The sequence below is a fragment of the Xiphophorus maculatus genome, chromosome 15 (assembly GCF_002775205.1).
Source record: "Xiphophorus maculatus strain JP 163 A chromosome 15, X_maculatus-5.0-male, whole genome shotgun sequence".
Classification (NCBI taxonomy): Eukaryota; Metazoa; Chordata; class Actinopteri; order Cyprinodontiformes; family Poeciliidae; genus Xiphophorus; species Xiphophorus maculatus.
The window spans coordinates 13,242,340-13,260,763 of NC_036457.1; positions in this window are offsets into that span (position 1 = coordinate 13,242,340).

Sequence of the window (18,424 nt, forward strand, 5' to 3'; positions counted from 1 at the left end):
GCTTTTACAGTCTGCTGATTAATAATCAGAACTCGGTCATTAATCTCCTGTTTGTGAGCTGCCATGGCAACAGCTTCTAGAAAAGGACAAGGTTATATAGCACTTTTGAGACCAATGTTAAAGGGAAAAAATATATATATTAAAGTCATAGAAAGTTTGTTATAATGGAAAAATGCAATTCCAAGAGCATTGGAACTGAAGTTCACAGACTGATGGCTGGACATTCAGAACTCTCTGCTAGAGAAAACTCTTGGTACCACACATTAAGGCAGGTACTACACGAGCTGAAGTAGCAAATTAACCCCAGGTCATCACACTATTACCACAATGTTTCACTCTATTGACAGACCTAACAGCATAAAAAGTTCCACGCCTTCCAAAGGTTGGTCGTTTGTCTCGTCCAAAGAATATTTCCCTAAAGGTTTTGGGGATATTTCATGAGACTATGATTTTATGGTTTTTTGCCTTGAAACTATACACAATTTATTTTCCTTCTTATTAGCAAATCACAAAAATTGACCAAATTTGAATTAAGCTGGTGCTCCGATGCCCTAGTTGTTGTTCTGGGTTTCTCTGTAACTTCTGGATGATGCAGTAATTTTGGTTGGTGGCCACTGAGGCCGAAGTTCCACTTCTGTTCCATGTTTTCATAATTTGTGGACAATGTCGCTGGTTATGGTTCCCTGCAATCCGAAAGCCTTAAAAATCCTTCTAACTGTACATACTGATCGATGTCAAGGACTTTGCTTTCCATCCGTTCTTAGATTTCTTTAGATTGAAACATGATGTTTTGCTTCTTGAGTTCTTTTAGCTTACTATGTGGGAATCAGTTTCTGAAGTTATTTCTTGATCCAAGGGTTGGCAGTGATTTAGTCAGTGAAATTAAACTTAGCTCTCAGAAAAGGTTCATTACAGTCAATTAATGATTTCATAGGGTGTGTGATTACTTCTCATAGGGTGAGGCAATTGCTTTTGCATTAATAAATAAAATCATAATCTGAAAAAGTTTGATAAGTCTTTAGTATTTTTGTTTGATTAACCTAAAACTGTAACCAAAAAAAAGCTAATATAAGAGATTTTTCTCAGGCATTACATTGATTTTCTTAACTCTAATGCTTGCACCAGTATTGGCAATCAGGTGATTTTAAACAACTCAAGGGTAAAAATCAAAGTCTTTGGATATTTTCCAATTGTCTCTCGCTTCAAACTAAAATAGATATAAAAACAACTCAACGTGTTTCAATACTATTATTGGGAAGCTTGCACTGGAATCCTTGTTACAAGTAAGCCAATGTACATGTGCAACTATCCCTTGATGTGCTTAGGTCAGAGTGTAAGCTGAGTAAAACTCTTATGCAATATGTTCATCACTTGAATCATCTTAAATTTAGTTCTAACAGTAGCATTCAGCAATTTCATGTGCTCTGCCAGGATGTGATCTGGATTTCTTTTAAAGTACTGCAGATTTCCATGTAGTATGAGGCTCTGTATTAGGTAATAGTACACACCAAACATGAATTCTCACAATGAATGCTAATATAATTTGCTTTCTTCCTCTCATTTCTTCTGTGGAAGCTGACAGGAAGGCAAGAAAATGCTGACAAAGTACCTTCAAAAACCCAGTGTATGAGTGTGCACGCCTCGCCTCGGGTGTAGGATAGTAGTTGGTGAATGTGAGAATACGTTCTGAGTGCGTACAAACATGCCTATAGTGCTGCCTTTGCATCTCGAGTGTTAAAAGGTTGTAAAAGTCACTGTGACGGACAAGGTATATTTGCAAACAAAAGACGAGAAAGACTGAGAGCTACCAGCGAAATGTGCTAGTCTTCAGAAATAATAAAAGAGCTTAGATGTCAAAAACCCATCCGACAACCACTACTGGACACAAAAGCAATTAAAAAGGGAAAAAAAGGGTCTCCTATCAAAAGGAAATACCATCTAGCAACAGATGGTTGTCAACATTACAACATCTCAAGCAGTACTTCCTGCGTGGCTAATCCATACGTCTCAAGTGCCAGTAATGATTTTTTTATTTTTTCTTTATCTATGGCGGGAAGACGTAAGCAAATAGGTTTGCTACGTGTAATACGAAATTAAGTCAGCAATGCAGCCAGTAGGTTCTGAGACACCTGTCCCCTAAAGATAAGAGCAACAGACATCAGAGAGATGAAAAAGGTGCGATTCAGGGCCCTTATCTGTGATTACAGGTCTTAAACAATGACCAACATCAGAGGTGGAGATCCTTTATCCACCAGGACATTTTTCAGCATGAAGTAAAATCTATTTGTCTATGCATAATAGCCAAGTAGGTAAAGTATTTTTTTTTAGCCAAGTACATTTGCTATTTTATTACAAATGTAAAAAATTATCTTTTTATTTTTCAACATTATAAATGTACTCCACTGGCACATTAAGGTTGCTTATTTACTTTGGTCAATATTAAAATCATTATGTAATACAATTTCTCATTGAGCTTTGAGACACTGGATTTACTGCAGTTAAAAAAAAAAAGAAAAAAAAAAGTAAGACAGCAGCTATGTTTTTTTATTATTACATTGTTTACCAAACATTCGGATGCAAACTCATAGATTTCATTAGCTGCATGATGGTTTCATGTAAAATAATATTCTTTGGCATCAAAATCAAGTGAATATCTTATATGCAGCAGACGATTATATTAATGTTCTCAATTTGGAAAATTTTAGAGTTCAAATTTTCAGGATGGCTCCCTTCTGGTGGATTGATTAGGTTGCCACTAAAATGGGTGAACCCTAAACCCTTTTGTAAGAGAGGCCCTGCTTCCACGCTTAGCACACAGCAGGACCTTTTACTGCACATCACTCTCCCCACTTCCTGTCCTTTTCGCTATCTAGTACAGAGCACCCTCATTCTAAGCATTCTAAGGGAAATGGATAATCAGCAACATCAATGAACAGACATCAAAGTTTCATCAAGTGACTAAGTTAAACTCCAAATTGGAGCGTAAACAATAATGTGGAGTGGTTGAAGACAGCTTCCTGTCTGCAGGACTGCGTCGACTGTGCCTGAATTTTTCCACATTTTATTTATGTTATAGCAATGAATAAATAAGTTTGTGTGTGTGATGTGGATGTGTTCAACTTAAACCTAAATTGCCATTACCTTCTTCCATTCATGTCTTTCTTCTTTCCAGTCTTCTAGTCAGACAGACCGAGTCACAACCGATCTCTGCTGCTCCCATGGAGTACCCATTTCCCCATTGGCTACTTCTCTAAAGTCTAGCATCAAGATTTGCCAAAAAGGAAATTAACACATTTTCCAAGTTGGAACATTCCATGTTTGTGGAAACTGAAGAAAAGACTGTGAACGGTCATGTTGCATTTTAACCAACTTCTATGTCATTGTTGCGAGACATTCATCACATTGCTGCACCAGAAGATGCCAGACGCAGTAAATCCGGATGCAAGTGATTGCAGAAAATTGTAATTCTGAATTTATGAAAGAAAACTGTGACTGAAACTCATCACCTCACCATCCCTCCACTCCTGGTTTTCACTACACATCCAAACAGACTTTTCTACCGTAAACAGTGCGTTGTTGTGTGATGTCAACGCTCTTCTTTGCGCATGTGGGTTGCTTTGAGGTTATAAACCACTGACAGAGAAGTCAGTTTACGGTCACATTTAATTTGTTGTGAGAATGATTACAAAAAGAAAAGAAATTTGAGCAAAAGATTGGAATCGAACATCAAGACATGCTGTTAGAACGTAGCCTGAGTGCCAATTTGTTGTGGAAATTCTATGGTGATGCTGGACAGAAAAAAAATAGCCTTTTTAGAACCTTGATATGTGCAAACACTGCTCAGTTTTATTGAAAGAAATTACATTACAGACAGATAATATCCTCTTACCAATTACATGATTTGATTCAGTTGTGAAGCCTTTTACAAAGAGCTGTCAAATGAAAGAGGAATAAATGCAAACAGAATAATTTCCAGCAAAATTGTAAACTTCTAATGCAACTTCCACTTCAAAGTTATACGGCAACACCTTTTGACGTGCTGCATTAAATCCAAATAATGAGGTAACGTGACAAAATGAAAAAAAAAAAAATCTGAAAAGGTGATGGCTTGTATAGAAGGGAAATGCGTGACAGTTTAAATATTTATTCTACAACTTGTCACACACACACCTTTAAAATTTGTCTAACACTCACATGCACATCCATGTTAAAAGGCAAAACCACAGGGCTTCACAGTGTAGCTATCTGGATGCTACACTGGGGCTGTGTAACCAAGCAGAGGCGCTTGAGCCCATCAGCAGAGTGGTGGGGGAAGTGTGTCTTCTGGGAAGGGGGTGGGGAGGTTGAGGTGTGTGTGAGGATGGGTGTGTGTTTGTGTGTCTATGGGGTTGGGGGGCAGGACTCAGGGTGGTGGGAGCACAGGCGTGCAGAGAGAGATAAGAAGTTGTGGGATTTCTGAGTTGAGAAGTGGGTGGGGAAAAGAAAAAAACAGATGGATGTGTAGACTTTGTTCAAATGTATGAAAAAAAATGAATCAGATACAAATAAAAATAATGACAAACAAACGTATTTTATCTTTTAACACTGTGCAGGTAATTATCCATAAATAACCCAAACATTTCAATTTATTTGGGTTTCCAAAAAAAAGGACAATGTTTACAGTCAACATAACACTAAAAAAGATTGGTGTTGTTGCATAAACAGCAGCAAAACTATGGAAGATTCCAATATTTCTTTTTAATCTGCTTACACAGTTTTAAATGTTTAATTCATCTCCAGAATTTAACAAAGAAGTTATGCCTTTCTAATGAGTGTTTCAAGCCTCTATTATTCAGCCCAGTGTAACATCTGCCATGTTCAGCCCTTATCCATTCACCACACACCATCTGCTGGGTGCAGCTCTCTACCTTACTTTTATCAAGGAAGCCGTTAGCTGGGGATTCCCGATTCCTTCCAGAGTCTTATTCCTACTACTTAGGGATGATTAATCCAGTGAAAAGAAGAAAAAAGAAAAAACCAGGAGGTGAAAGGCCAGACATGGATGATGTTCCTCAAGGGAGACTTATGTGAACGGAACAGAATCTAGACAAGTTCCGCAAGATGTTATCCAAATACGGAGCAGGTATTCTTGTCCGGGCAGCGCATGCGTGTTCTGTTCCCACAAAGAAGTGGATGCACACATTAGAAGGGGACACCAATTCACACCAACTTCCTGCATGCGCACTTTCACACAAGCAAAAAGGCAGATGAGACCTATGCTTGCCTTTCATCTAGGGTGATGAACTAAAACTAAGAAGGTGAGAAACAGCCCTGCCAAAAAACAAAAAAAAAAAAAGCCACACTCACAGCGCTTACCAAGCTTCGAGCCCGGTTTCTCTGAGCGGACACTCACACCAAACACGCCTGAAGCACAGCTCTCGACTGAGGTAAGCACATTTTCCTGGCGTTGCTGAAACCAGCTATCCTCACTTTCACACACGTCAACGATACCTGTGCTTTCCCTGCTTTCACTAATCCTAAATTGTCTTTGAGGTACGACAGACGTACAAGGTCGCCTGCAGTGGACATTACAGCAGCGGTGACTGAATGCAAGAGGAAAAGAGAAGCGTGGGTTATGCAAAAACCTTAACGTGACACAGTCATCTCGTCACTACATAGATTAATACAAAATGACTTATAAAATAAAAATCCATGGAACCTTGCTCTTATCTGCGAGTGGAACTGAGCACCCAAAAGATGTCGTAATGTTTGAAGAACAACAAAAAAATGTCTCCTGACATATTCAACAAACTATTCCTGTGGCTGTAGGAAAAAGTGTACGTTTCACACTTTTGTGTCACACAAAAGTGGCAGTACATTCGATTAAAATCGCATTCTGAGAATTTGCCCACATCAAATGCATATGCTAAAACTATTAGACACACACACACACCCCGACAAAAACAAAGGGTCCTGTGGGAGGAAGTGTGCGTGAGGGAAAGTACCTTGTAAAAGACAACAACAACAGCAGAAGTGCAGGGAGTGACAGCTGTGCACTGAGACTGATATGAGGGATCACCTATGTACAACAACAAATCTACCGCTGCACAGAACGACTGCCTCGACTCTCTGCATAGCGCATCTGATGATACTCTGTCATTAAGATGGTGTCCAAAATCTATTACTAAAATGCAACTTCTAATTTAAAAAAAGGCCATTGAAATCTACAATGACGTCATGAGCGATTGCCCCTGGGCTTTTCTGTGACGAGTCCAGCTTTGGTGACGTCAGAGTATCATTTTCAACAACACAAGTTAGAACTACACTCTGTCACATTTAGAGACATCCTCACGCTGGTGAGAACGGGTTAAGTTGTCTGCTTCTTGGACGAATCGTCCTGAGATTGCATCACTGAATGAGAGAAATGCCTTTACGAAATGTCCCAAGTACACACATTACATGAAGACTCCCATTTATTACATTATCTGCACAGATCAGCTGGGAAAAGAGGCACTGAAACTCAACCTAGTCATGGATGCAAAGCTTGGCAATGGCAGGGAGTAAAACTGGAGATTTCTTTGTGCTCTGATGGTTCTCAGTCAAAAGAGTGGGAATTTCAACTTAGCAAGTTGTCTCTGAGCTGCTCCAAGTTAAATATCCAATATGGCTGCCAGAATTCATAAGCAGTGAAGGTTGCAGGTGTAAGGGTGATTTATACATCTGGTTATCAACCAAGCTAACATGTGTTAGCTAAAAAGTTCACAAATTAAACGTTTTTTCAACTTGCCCAACCCTGGTGGGATGCATTTCTGAGATCCCAGTTCTAAGACTGAATGCAACAATAAGCTAAGCAAAACAAACTGGTTAGCAAAACCAGTCTGTTAATAAAGTACTTAAAGTATCTTGGAATTCTTTAACCCAACCGGATGCTCTTAAACTCAGTCCTGTAGAAGTTTCTCACGGGGTTTTGACTGAGTAAAGATTTTACAGTTTCATGGCATTTGTGGTCAAATTAATTTCTTATTTTAATTGAAAAACAACTATTAAGTTTCAGCATAATTCCTGTTTGTTGTTACAAGAACTTCAGGAAAGGTTTTGCAACTCCTCAAAAATTCAGTTGTAGATTTCACTTAAACTTGCACCTTTTTACTATTCAACAGGAACTGAAGTCTTGCCAGCAGATATTTGCTGGCCAGGCTGTCTGCAGCTCGCCAGTCTGGAGTTAGCTGCTCAACAGACATGGTGTTCATAGCATACCAACTGCAGGAAGGGTCTACTTAAAGAAAAAAAGTGATGGATGCTCTTAGTTACAACACTACCATGACTGCCTGTATTTTAGAAGCAGAAATTTTTCAGCAAAAGTTGCTTGTCTCGTAAGAAAAAAAAAAAAAAAAAGAAATGGATTGGAATATGCAGGGAATATCTCAAAGAAAACATAAAATGTATTTTTCTAGCACGTAGTACAATTTTATTGTACAATTAAGCAACAAAATTACCTTCAGTTGTTTAGAAAATGATGTATATATCAAAAATAACTTCATAAAAATTAGACTTTGCATCACAGCTGTGCATGCCTTGAAATTGGCCTCTGTCTCTTTAAGAACCTCCTACTCTCCTACTCTCCTTTAATCACGCCATCACAGCAATGCTTCTCCATGCCGTCTATTGCTGTTTCTTACTGACAACTGGGTCAGTTAGAAAGTGATCCTTTTGATCACATTTGATTCCAATTAAACATATCCTCAAAATAAATCATGACCAAGCCTCTGGCCCCAGAACTGGCATGGCTCTGAATCTACCGTTACATAACAGAGCAACCAGAATAATTAGTGGGAAACTTTATTGAATACGTTTGCTGTTATAGTGGGAATCCCATGCTTGTTTTCTGGTTGCAAGAATAGTTTCTGACGTTGTTTTTTTTTTTTTTTGGTCATACATGTAAATGAACCCAGGGGTATGCTCTGTGTTAGATTCCCTCTCACACACTCATGTATGCAATCAAGAGCACACCTGTGTGCAGGTAAAGCATTTCAACAAGCATATGATGATGTCAGTTTGGCATTTACTAATCCAATCGAATGTGTAGCCGCAATAAAAAAAAAAAAAAAAAAACAAGCACTGTTGCTTGTAAGATTGGTGTGATGTGTTGGTATTTCACCTACATTGTCTTAAGTGTCATTATCTGGCACGTTGGCCAGATAAGTTGTAAAGTGCAGCTGCACAGCCCTCTGGACAGATAATTGGTGGGCGAGGAGTTTTTCATATGCAAACACATACACACTCACCCCCACTTGTACAGGTGCGTCCAGGTTGATAACCCGGTGTCATGCAATGCCACACAATGCTTCACACCTGCAAAATAAAAAGGTAACCAGACCCAACATCCAATTACAAAAACTCCTTCTTAAAAGTTTTGCATGCAGGGGACCAACATGACCCAGAACAGCAAACAGGATAAGCTAGAAAACTGAAAACAGTCAAAAAAAATATGTAACACCCAGAAGAAGTGGTTCTAACATGCAGTAAACATGCAGTTCAGTGGTGGATATGCAAATTGTTAGATTTGCAAAGAGCTGACAGGTCTGGTATGGTCACCAGAGGGCATGAGTTGAGAAGCTTTCAATGACCAGTCAAATCAGTGAGTGAAGGTATAATCAGACTGAGAGGTTTCTTCCTAGCTGCATTAGACTACACCCTCAGCACTAGACAGAGTTTGACAGGAGTCACTTTGTGGGTTTGAAAGACGTCTGGTAGTTGTGTCAAAATGCCCTGCATCTTGACAGAACTAGGGAAAACAGAAGTCACTGTGACCCAGTGTTGGGAGCAATGGGAAACTACACATTATGAAGACAGTCCAAAAACAGGGAGGACTGTTTTCTGAAGCCAAGATATATTCTAGATGTTGGACACGTCACAAAATAGTATAAACGTACATGGGTTTCTTCCATGAAAAAAACAAAAATAAATAAAAATAAAAACTGAAAATTTACTGTACAAAAACCACAGCAGTCTGGCTGGTGAAAACCATTCCTCAACCAACATTTGTTGCAAGTCAGCAAATGGGGTTAGTGTCGGTCACCGACTGCAGATTCCTCTGTTCTCTCTACTCCCAAACTCCAGCGAGCAAGATTAACTTTCGCCAAATTTTCATAATTTATGTAGACCTTAAATTTTACTGCTTAAGGTATTTAAAAAAGTCTTAATGAAAGCCTGAGAATAGCCTTCGTTATTGATTTAAACTCTGTTGCAAAATGTTTACATATGCTACCTGAGCAAAAAAAATATATAATTAGCACATAGAATAATGAACGTTTTGAACAAACTGCTGTTCATAGAGAGAGAAAGCAAAAACTGTAAAGTCATTTGAAAATGCATTTTGTATGTCAAATAGAATTTGTTCGCTTAGTCAGCTAACTTCACCTGATATCTTGCTAACATTTTAGAACTGCAAAACAAAAGAAGATAGTATTTATCTTTATGACAGATTCAATTGTCAGAACAGTGTGAATGTTTAATACCTCAAAAAAAAACTTATTTCAGACAGTATTAACATTTATTAGGTTTTAAGCTGTTTTTGACATATTCTATGTCAGACAGATAGTACGCTGTAGGATGTTGCTTTTTTGCGAAGTCAGTCCGAAGTACTAACAACTCTGTTAGAGTTTTTAATTCTTCTATTGCTGGTCCAACCTTTCTGATCTCAACCATTTAGTTTTGAGTTCACCTTTTTTTCTTGAACAAAGCAGAATGAGATATATTATACAAAGTACACACACCATTCGTCTGTAATTATGAGTGATTATGACATCAGTTTTCTCTTGTTTGTTTCTTTGTGGGTTTTTGTCCACCGTTAGATGAAGTTAATTATGTTTGGGAAGATCTTGTTCTTAATCAAACAAATGACAAACAATAAAGCACAGTTAGTGTAAGCAAAGCATGAATAAATATGCCTCAGGGCTGAATGTCCTCTGTGAGGGGGGCAAAAGCAAGCTGTTCCTGAATCAGCCAGGGCCAGGCGTTGTCTGGGAGGCTGTGGTAAGGCCATGGGGAGGATTGCAAAACAGGAAACACAGGGCCTTGATAGCTCGTACAAAGATACAAGGGCACAAGCAAATGGTGTGCGGGGTATTCAGAGATGGGTTAGATTGAAAAGGAGTGTGTGAAGGTGTCGCAGCAACAAGGCCCCATCTGATGCTTTCCACTACTCACTTCAGTAAGTACAGGATGTATGCATGTGTGTGAGAAAGAGAGAGTTGGAAAGCTGGAGATGTGTTTAGAGCTGGTCTGGTGTGTGTAGGCTTTTAGCTGACTTATGTGATCCGCAGGGCTAACTGGTAAACTTTATGAACCGAATCAGAAAGACTGAATATCAGTACACATGCGTACAACAAAACGGCAACTAACCTTAACGAGTTTCTACTCAGCGTTTCCTCTGTGTGCATATTTCTATGTAATACACACACATTGACGTGATGCATTTTCCGTAAATCCCGAACAAGTCTGCACATGTAAAATCGGCCCATGATCAGATCCTAACACAGTACATACGTGTTGAACCGGTCAAACTGCACTCAGTACATTAGAAGATTTCATTAGAAACACGATAGGGTTCAGTCAAGAGGGGGGCAGGTGCTGCGCTTCACAAAACACTTCCTGGAAGTTGTTGCAACAGCATTTAGAAGATCCTGTCATCTGCTATCAAATGTAAAAATGCTTTTGTTTTTCCATCTTTACCTTTTCTGTGGTTGAGAGGTATGCATATGAGTTACACAAGACACTACCAATACAGGCAACTTTGAAAACAGAAACAAAAAGCTTTGTCTGTTTGATTAAAATGCCTTTGTTTCCAGGTAAACACTCTGGTTAATAACTAATTTTGTCATATATTTTGTGTTTTAGTTATATAATGGAATCCATTATTGTCTTTTTAAATTTTCTTAACTTTTTTATTTTCAATTTTCTTTTTACTAATAAGCGAATACGGCATTAGGGGAGGAGAAGTTGTATAGACGGATTAATTTCTTGTCAAACAATCAACCGCACCTCATTTGAGGAGAATATAGTCACCGCTTTAAATTGGAGCTAATGCAACATCTGGCCTGATTGGTGGAATGAAAGCTCAAAATAATCAAATTGATGTTTTGTAAATTCTTTTGAATATCACACCAAACATTGATTAGTCTTTGGTTTGAAAAGAAATATCGATGTTTGGTAGAAGCAAGCCAAAAAGACAGACTTGTCATGACATCCAATCACCTGAAATAAACCCAGCACATTTGTTTGATAATTGTATACTTTGATTGTACCAAACACCCCAGAATATGCATCAACTTCCGTTCAAACCATTGGGTCTACTGTTCCTCAAGAGATGGCATTGACATTGCACAATGGTGAAAAGCGCTAATATTTTAATCAATCTAAAAAGATGGTTACTTAAAATTTGCCCATATATGCTACAACCTCTAAAGATTAGCTGCTTAAATGGAGTTTTAATAATTTCAAATAGTTTAAATATGCAACATATGGCAAGATAAAATTACATCCAGAAATAGGGACACTTGTAATTTTTAGAAGAAGATGACAGTTTTTTTGAGTTGGCAAGAGCTCAATTGGTGTGCTTTGTGTGTGCAGAAAATCCCTAAAATTATTGGAAATTATTAGATAAATTAAAGTAAAACATGTAAATTATAGATGGACAGTATATATAAAATCACAATCATGATTACAATATCAGTGTGCAATATAGAAAGACTGCAAATCTTGGTAGGATATAGTATGTTATGTGTCATGCTCTGCACAACTACAGTCCATCTGGCCAATAAAATGCATCCCAAGCTCTCTTAATGCCCACAACATGGGTATTTCTGAAATGCCTGAGATGCTAGACCTCTAACAGAGCATTGGGCAAGTACTGTGATGGTAAAGAACGAACAGAGTTTGGAAAACGACTGTTAATCATAATTGATATTATTAGTGACATTTTCAGCATTAGCATTGTAATTAAATGTTTACTGAAATTGGGCAGTTAATGTGAATATGAGAGGTAAGCCAAAAATATTAACTGAAAGTAAAGTTGCTAATAAATATACTGAGAAATCCATCCTTTGATGTCTGGGACCAATAGTGGAACTACTGGACACAACTCAAGGACAAGCTGTTGCAATGTTTCTTCATCAAGTCCCCTGCGGTTCAGGGAATTTAAAATCTAGCAAGTACTGCCAGCTACTTGGGCACTGCTGCAAAATAAACAAACAAGTGTCATACATGTGGCTAGACAGTTTCTTGGTAATTCTTAAGTGTTTGTAAAATCATTGATAAATACATTCCCTAAAAAAGAAAGAAATAAAATAACAGTGTCTCTATGCCCTATTAAATTAGCTGGAACAAGAAAGACCAATTAAGATAGAATGTTGTAATGATAGTACGTCTGATAAATGAGACATTTTTAATAGAAACATTTTAACATTTTGGAAGAAAAAACTAGGTGCATTTTCATCACAGTTCCTGAATTAATATGTTCAGACATAAGTTTCTTACCATAATGAGGTATAATAACATAGTTTTAGCTCACTTTGGTTAATTTGCAGCACCAGTAAGTTGTCTACAAAAACTGCAAACAGAAGCCTAATAGCAAGGATAACAGATAAACTTGCAGGTGAAGGATCCAGCCTCTAACAATAAAAACCAAAGAGCTTGTAGAGGAAAAGGTGGAGAATGACGAGGACCAGATGAGCTTAACTGGGGGAGAATGTGGAACAGCTGTGAGAGAAGAACCGCGCAGAAAAACACAAGAGTGACACTAACATAAGAGAACTCCATTCTTTTTTTGTGCATTTCTGGGTGACTATAGTGACTTTTAAATATAAATATGTCACCCAATTACTTAGAGATGAATGTGTTGCTTAAACTTCCTGTCAATGATGAATTTCAAGTCTTCTGAATAGTTCAGAGTCTTTGTCATGCTGAGCTGGACCTAACTCAGGGTCTACTATGATTGTCCATGAAGATTATCTTTGCACTGTAACCTCTGGAATGTTTGACGTGTGAGACTGGTAGCTGAATTGCTTCGATTACAGTAGTACACATATTAAATATGCTTTACTTTTAAAAAGACACTAAATATGCAGTAGCTTAAATTGGATTTATCCAGTGTACAAACATTTATGTCACAAATCAAATTGAAATATTTAGCTTTTGCAATCACAAGGTAGAAGTTAGGACTCATTGTGCTGGAGAACCCTGAACCCTCACACAATGTTGGATTGTCCACTATTGCTTAAGAGAAACACAATGCAAAAGTGAAGCTTTAATTTTTCCCATTATGAGGAACTGTCCAGGCTGTGGTGTGTGTGGATTTGCGGGGGTGTGTGTATGCGTGTGTGTATTTGGGAGGGAAGGAGGGGGGTTCTCTTGAACAGGATGTAGCTGTGCAAACGCCTAAAAGCTTCTTTTACTTGTGTTTGCACAACAGATGAAACAGTGAAAACCTGCATATCCTTTACTGTAAGCCTCAGGTCCGCAGTCCACCTGTGGCTGGGACTTTACCCTGCCTGTCATCACACTGTTGACCTATCAATCGAAAGAAATTAAAATAGACACACAAATCTCAGTTCAGGATCTACTTTCTCGTATCTCAGACTTTTAGAAAAAAAAAAACAAAAAGCTAAATTGCAAAATATTTCACAAATGGTTATCCAGCTGAAAGGATAACTTTCCACCAGCACACTTGAATGCAAATTATATGCAAACATGCAAATATAATGCAAATAGTGAGTCGGTGATATGATGGTAAATTCCTGTTTGTCTCAGTCACCACTGTGAATAAGACGTGTAACATGTCAAATCTTTTATTGAGCCATATCTTTTTCAGCAATTCATTGGAAATCAGATTTGTTTAATCACCTTCCTGGAGTTGATTTACAAGCAGTGAGTATTGGCAGTACATTTTTAAAACTATATATATACTGCTCAAAAAGATAAAGGGAACACTTTAAGTGTTAAACACCTGTTTAAGTGTTCCCTTTATTTTTTTGAGCATATAGTTCAAATATTTTCCACCATTTAGAACTAATTGTTAAGACAAAGACAAAAAAAATCTATTAATGCGGAAAATGAAAATTATAAGCGTTTCTAATTATTCCCTTTCGATACAAAACCCCTAAGCAAATACACCTGCACCAAAAAGCCTTCAAAAGCCACTGAAGTAGTATTTCAGCAGAAATTACCAAATACTTTCAGCAGGATTTCTGCTTTTTGTATTTCCGCAGAAATTCTCAGGTAACAGGATCAAGTGATTAGTGAATCACTCCACAAATTATACCTTTATAATGAAAGCACATTAATCGTTAAAGCATTAATTGGCGAAGTTTTAATCCCACTTGGTTTTTCAGAAACTTAAACATCTTAACAGCGGTGTGGCCCACTCGTATTTAGACAAGATACAGAATTAATAACTCTCTTCTATGGAAAAGTTTATACACGTGCATCCCCCCTTGACACACACTAAGATACAACAAGATAAAACATAATTGAGAAATATTCAGCTGCATAAAGCGCTTCGGTCCATCCGTGGTGTTGAATATTGTACTTCAGCCGCTGAAACTAAGCACAAAAAAGGTCAATATAAGCAAAGCTGGCAGAGGTGCTACCCAAAGACTTGCAGCTGTTATTGGACTCAAAGGTGGTTTTCACAAAGTGTTCATAGAAGAGGGCTGAAAACAAATGCACACCACACTTTTAAGATATCTTATTTGTAAAAAAATAAAATGTTGCATCTCCACCTGTCAGCAGATGACACCAGTTTGCTTCGTTTCTAAGACACATAGAGAAAACCGTGGTAACCCCGGGGTTAATACGCATCATGTGCACACAGTACTAATCGATTCACCTATTTATTAAGTGTTAGCTTAAGATCAAACAGTTGCGTCTGAGTTTATTTCAGCCGGACCGTCTAGCCAAACGGGCTCAGCAAGCAGCTGGTGAAGTGAACAGTAGCAAACAAATAACTGCTCCTTTGTGCGTCTATTATTACTCAGGGAAACAATGGTGTAATTTAATATATTGTATGCAAAATTGATGTGAGAAATTAATTATCCATTTGTTTTTTCAGAAAATTCTCACCATCTTTCCTCACAAAGTGTTTTTTGAAAGATTTACAAAAACAAAAATCCCCAAACATAGTGCACTTGTAGTATAGACTTCTTTTTTTAGTTTCTTATTTATGTACTTACTTACTTATGCACAAACAGAAGCATTGGCAGTCATTCCTGCTTATTCTATTTGATCAATGGTAGATACATATTTTCAACCCCTGTTTCATATTGTTCTCTTATTCTCGTCTATTTTATTTGGTTTTGGATGAGGGTCGATGGGTGTAACAAGAGAAGGTTTTAATTAATGTCTCATCTTCAGAACTATTTCCACATTATTTCTTTAATGGTAATATTTCTCAGCACTCGTGTCTATTCCCAGAGACCCGTTAAAAAAAAAAAAAACTATTCCTTTTAGCAGAAATTTAGTTATCAATACTAAACAGAGAGCATCTTTAAAAGGGTGTTTCATTGTTTTACTCTGCAGGCTTTAGCTAATCTGTGACTTCACAAGGAAAATCTCTGAAAATGAGTCAGCGACGCCGATTCTTTTGAACATTTTCTAAACAATATCAAGTTCAGGCGAGGCTGTGTCTGAGTCTGTCCTGAGTTGAACTTGTCATACAATAAAAACAATAGCAGAAAAGCCCATATTAAGGCGCAGACTGTCAGGTGACTGAATCTAACTTTAAGCCTTGGGTACTTAATTTACTGTACTAGGTAAAAGATAGAAGGTGACAGTGTAGTTAATTATGGGAGTAGTTTTATAGTAGAGTAATGTTTTATTCAGATACAGCCATAGGATTTGGAGTTTTTAAAAAATCTTAATATGCGTATTTGTGGACTGTAAGTAGTATGTAATTGAGTTTTATATATCTACCTTTGGCTGATAAAAATTACAAAGAGCATTTAGTCAAAACAGTATTAATAATACAAAAAATATTACCAACTAATATTTCAAGTAAAAATATCTCGAGAAAAAGAAAACAGCTGAATGTTTTCAGCTGCTTTTTAAACGAATTAAAGATTAAATGAATGAATATATTTTACTAATCCCAGGGGGAAATTCACAAATGAGTCCAGAATCTGAAGACAAGATAAAAACGAAGGTAGTTCGTTCCACAGTTAAGGTGCAACAATCTCCAGAGAGCGATAGCCTTAGATTTTTTTTTACCTGGTTCAAGTAGAATTAGGTTTAAGAACCCAAAGGTTTGAGCTAGAGTGTGTGACTTTAAAACTTTAGTAACATGGGAAGGAGCTGGATTATGCATCATTTAACTTTATAAAAAGTTAAATTCAAGATTTTAAAATGGATCCTAAAATGAAAACAGGAGTGTGAGCTTCTCTGTTGATTTCCAGTTATACTGTAGGTCCTTCTGCATCGTCTTGGATCATCTGAAGGTGATCAAGGGTTTATTTGCTGACGCGTGTGAAAAGAGCATAAAAACTGTCTAGACGAGAGGAAATAAAAGCATAAATAACTACTGTACCTCAAGTTCCTGTTTTGACACCAACCTTCTTATTCTAGAAGGTTGGTGTCATTTTTTAAATGATAAAAAACAGCTTCAGACAAGGCTTCCCTGAATGATCTTTATCAGACAATGGCTGGTTGAAAACAATACCTGAATTACTAAGTATTGGCTTGATGGTCAAGTTCAAAAGTCCAATCTGTTGCCTGATCAGAGGAACCATGTTCTCCACACTTTGAGGAGTTTAGTTGGAGGGAGTTTTTTCTTTAGCCAGTTTGTAATTTCTTGAAGCCACTCAAGTCATTCAGGGGGTTTTAAAGCTGGTGTAAAAAGAAGTGGGGGCAAAACTGAGACTTTAGGTGGCTCACATGCTACAGTAGCAGAATGGTCCATGATTAAATTTAAAAGGGTCCATTTCAATCAACTATCTTTTTGAACAGAGTTAGATATTAGAGATTGATTATTGGTAATTAATCAATTACCAATTGATTACCTCTAAGATTTAGAGCTACGAATTAGCTCTAAATCTTGTTATACTGTGTAGAAAACACTTGATTTTGAAGTGTGCAGCTGCAAAATTAAAAACAACACTGCTTTGGTTGTCCTGCAGGCAGGTCAAAGGTTGGATACAGTTTGGGACCTTGCTTGGGGGTGTGGGGGTGGAGGATCTCAAATGAGCAGGTGCTCTTCACCTTCACCTTAAAGTCTTTCTTTTTTCTTTTTCTCTTACCTGCCTTTCTGAAATGGTTCACACAATGAGCGCAGAGATTAAACCTGCAGCACATACGCCTTTACTTAGCTCGTAATTGTTCCACGTGTGTTCCTTAAAAGAGTAGGAAGAAATGGTGAATGAAAAGCAATCCCTTCACATCCAGCTGATAAAAGAGCAAGAACCGGTCTGACGACTATGACTAAATGATTTCGACACAGTCGTCGATGGATGGATGCAGGCGGTGGGAGAAAGAAGGGAAGAAAAGACGAGAAAGAAAGGGAGCAGCATCACAGGCGGTTCCAAGTACATGACATGACAGACGAGAAGTGCCACACCCCCTCTTTTCCAGTGCACAAACGTGTGTGTGTGTGTGTAAACAAGTGGAAAAGGATAAACAAGAACAAGAGGATCAGGCCAGATATGTTATCCTTTTTAGTCACTCTCACTTACATCCAAATAAAACCAATAGGTGTCGGTTGCTTGTCTCTAAGCTGAACATAACTCCCCAGACAGTTATGAAAACTTTGCGGTCCAGAGCTGGCCAGCTGATGCCTATCTAGTGGTTTTCTCATGAATTTCACATTTAATCCATGTGGGTGTCCGCCTGCAGATTTGTGAATGATGTTTCAGACCCCCAGCCATTCCAACTAGGAAAAAAAACACAAAACCCCCCCCTCAATTCTATTTTCCCCCCTGCAACTTTATGTAGTTTCTATCTATATATATTTCACCTTGCTAAGTTCTCTTCCCCTGCCTTTTACCTGGACCGAAAAACGCCTGGGGTTTTTCTCGTGGGAAAGTCTGGGAGAGGTATGCTGCTCCGTGAGCAAGCAATGAGAGAGGAATCCCGTTTTTCCGGGTCCAGTCTCACTCCCCCGTTTCTTGTTCCTAACCGGGACTCGCCGTCACGACTGGTATCGTGTTCGGACTCGCAGCCTGAGTTGGGATACTCTCGCCTGTTCCTGCTCAGCCGGATCCAGTAGTTTTGGTTGTGTCTACAAAGCTGAGGCTTTATTTCACTTTGACTTTATTTTTCCTTCATTCATGTTTTTTGGGCCAACTTTGAATGATATACTATGTTTTGTTTCTCTTTCTTATAGTTATGCTCACATTAGGGAATTTTAGTCCAAACTGCACCAATAAAAACAAAATTTTATGATGAATGCAGATTAAAT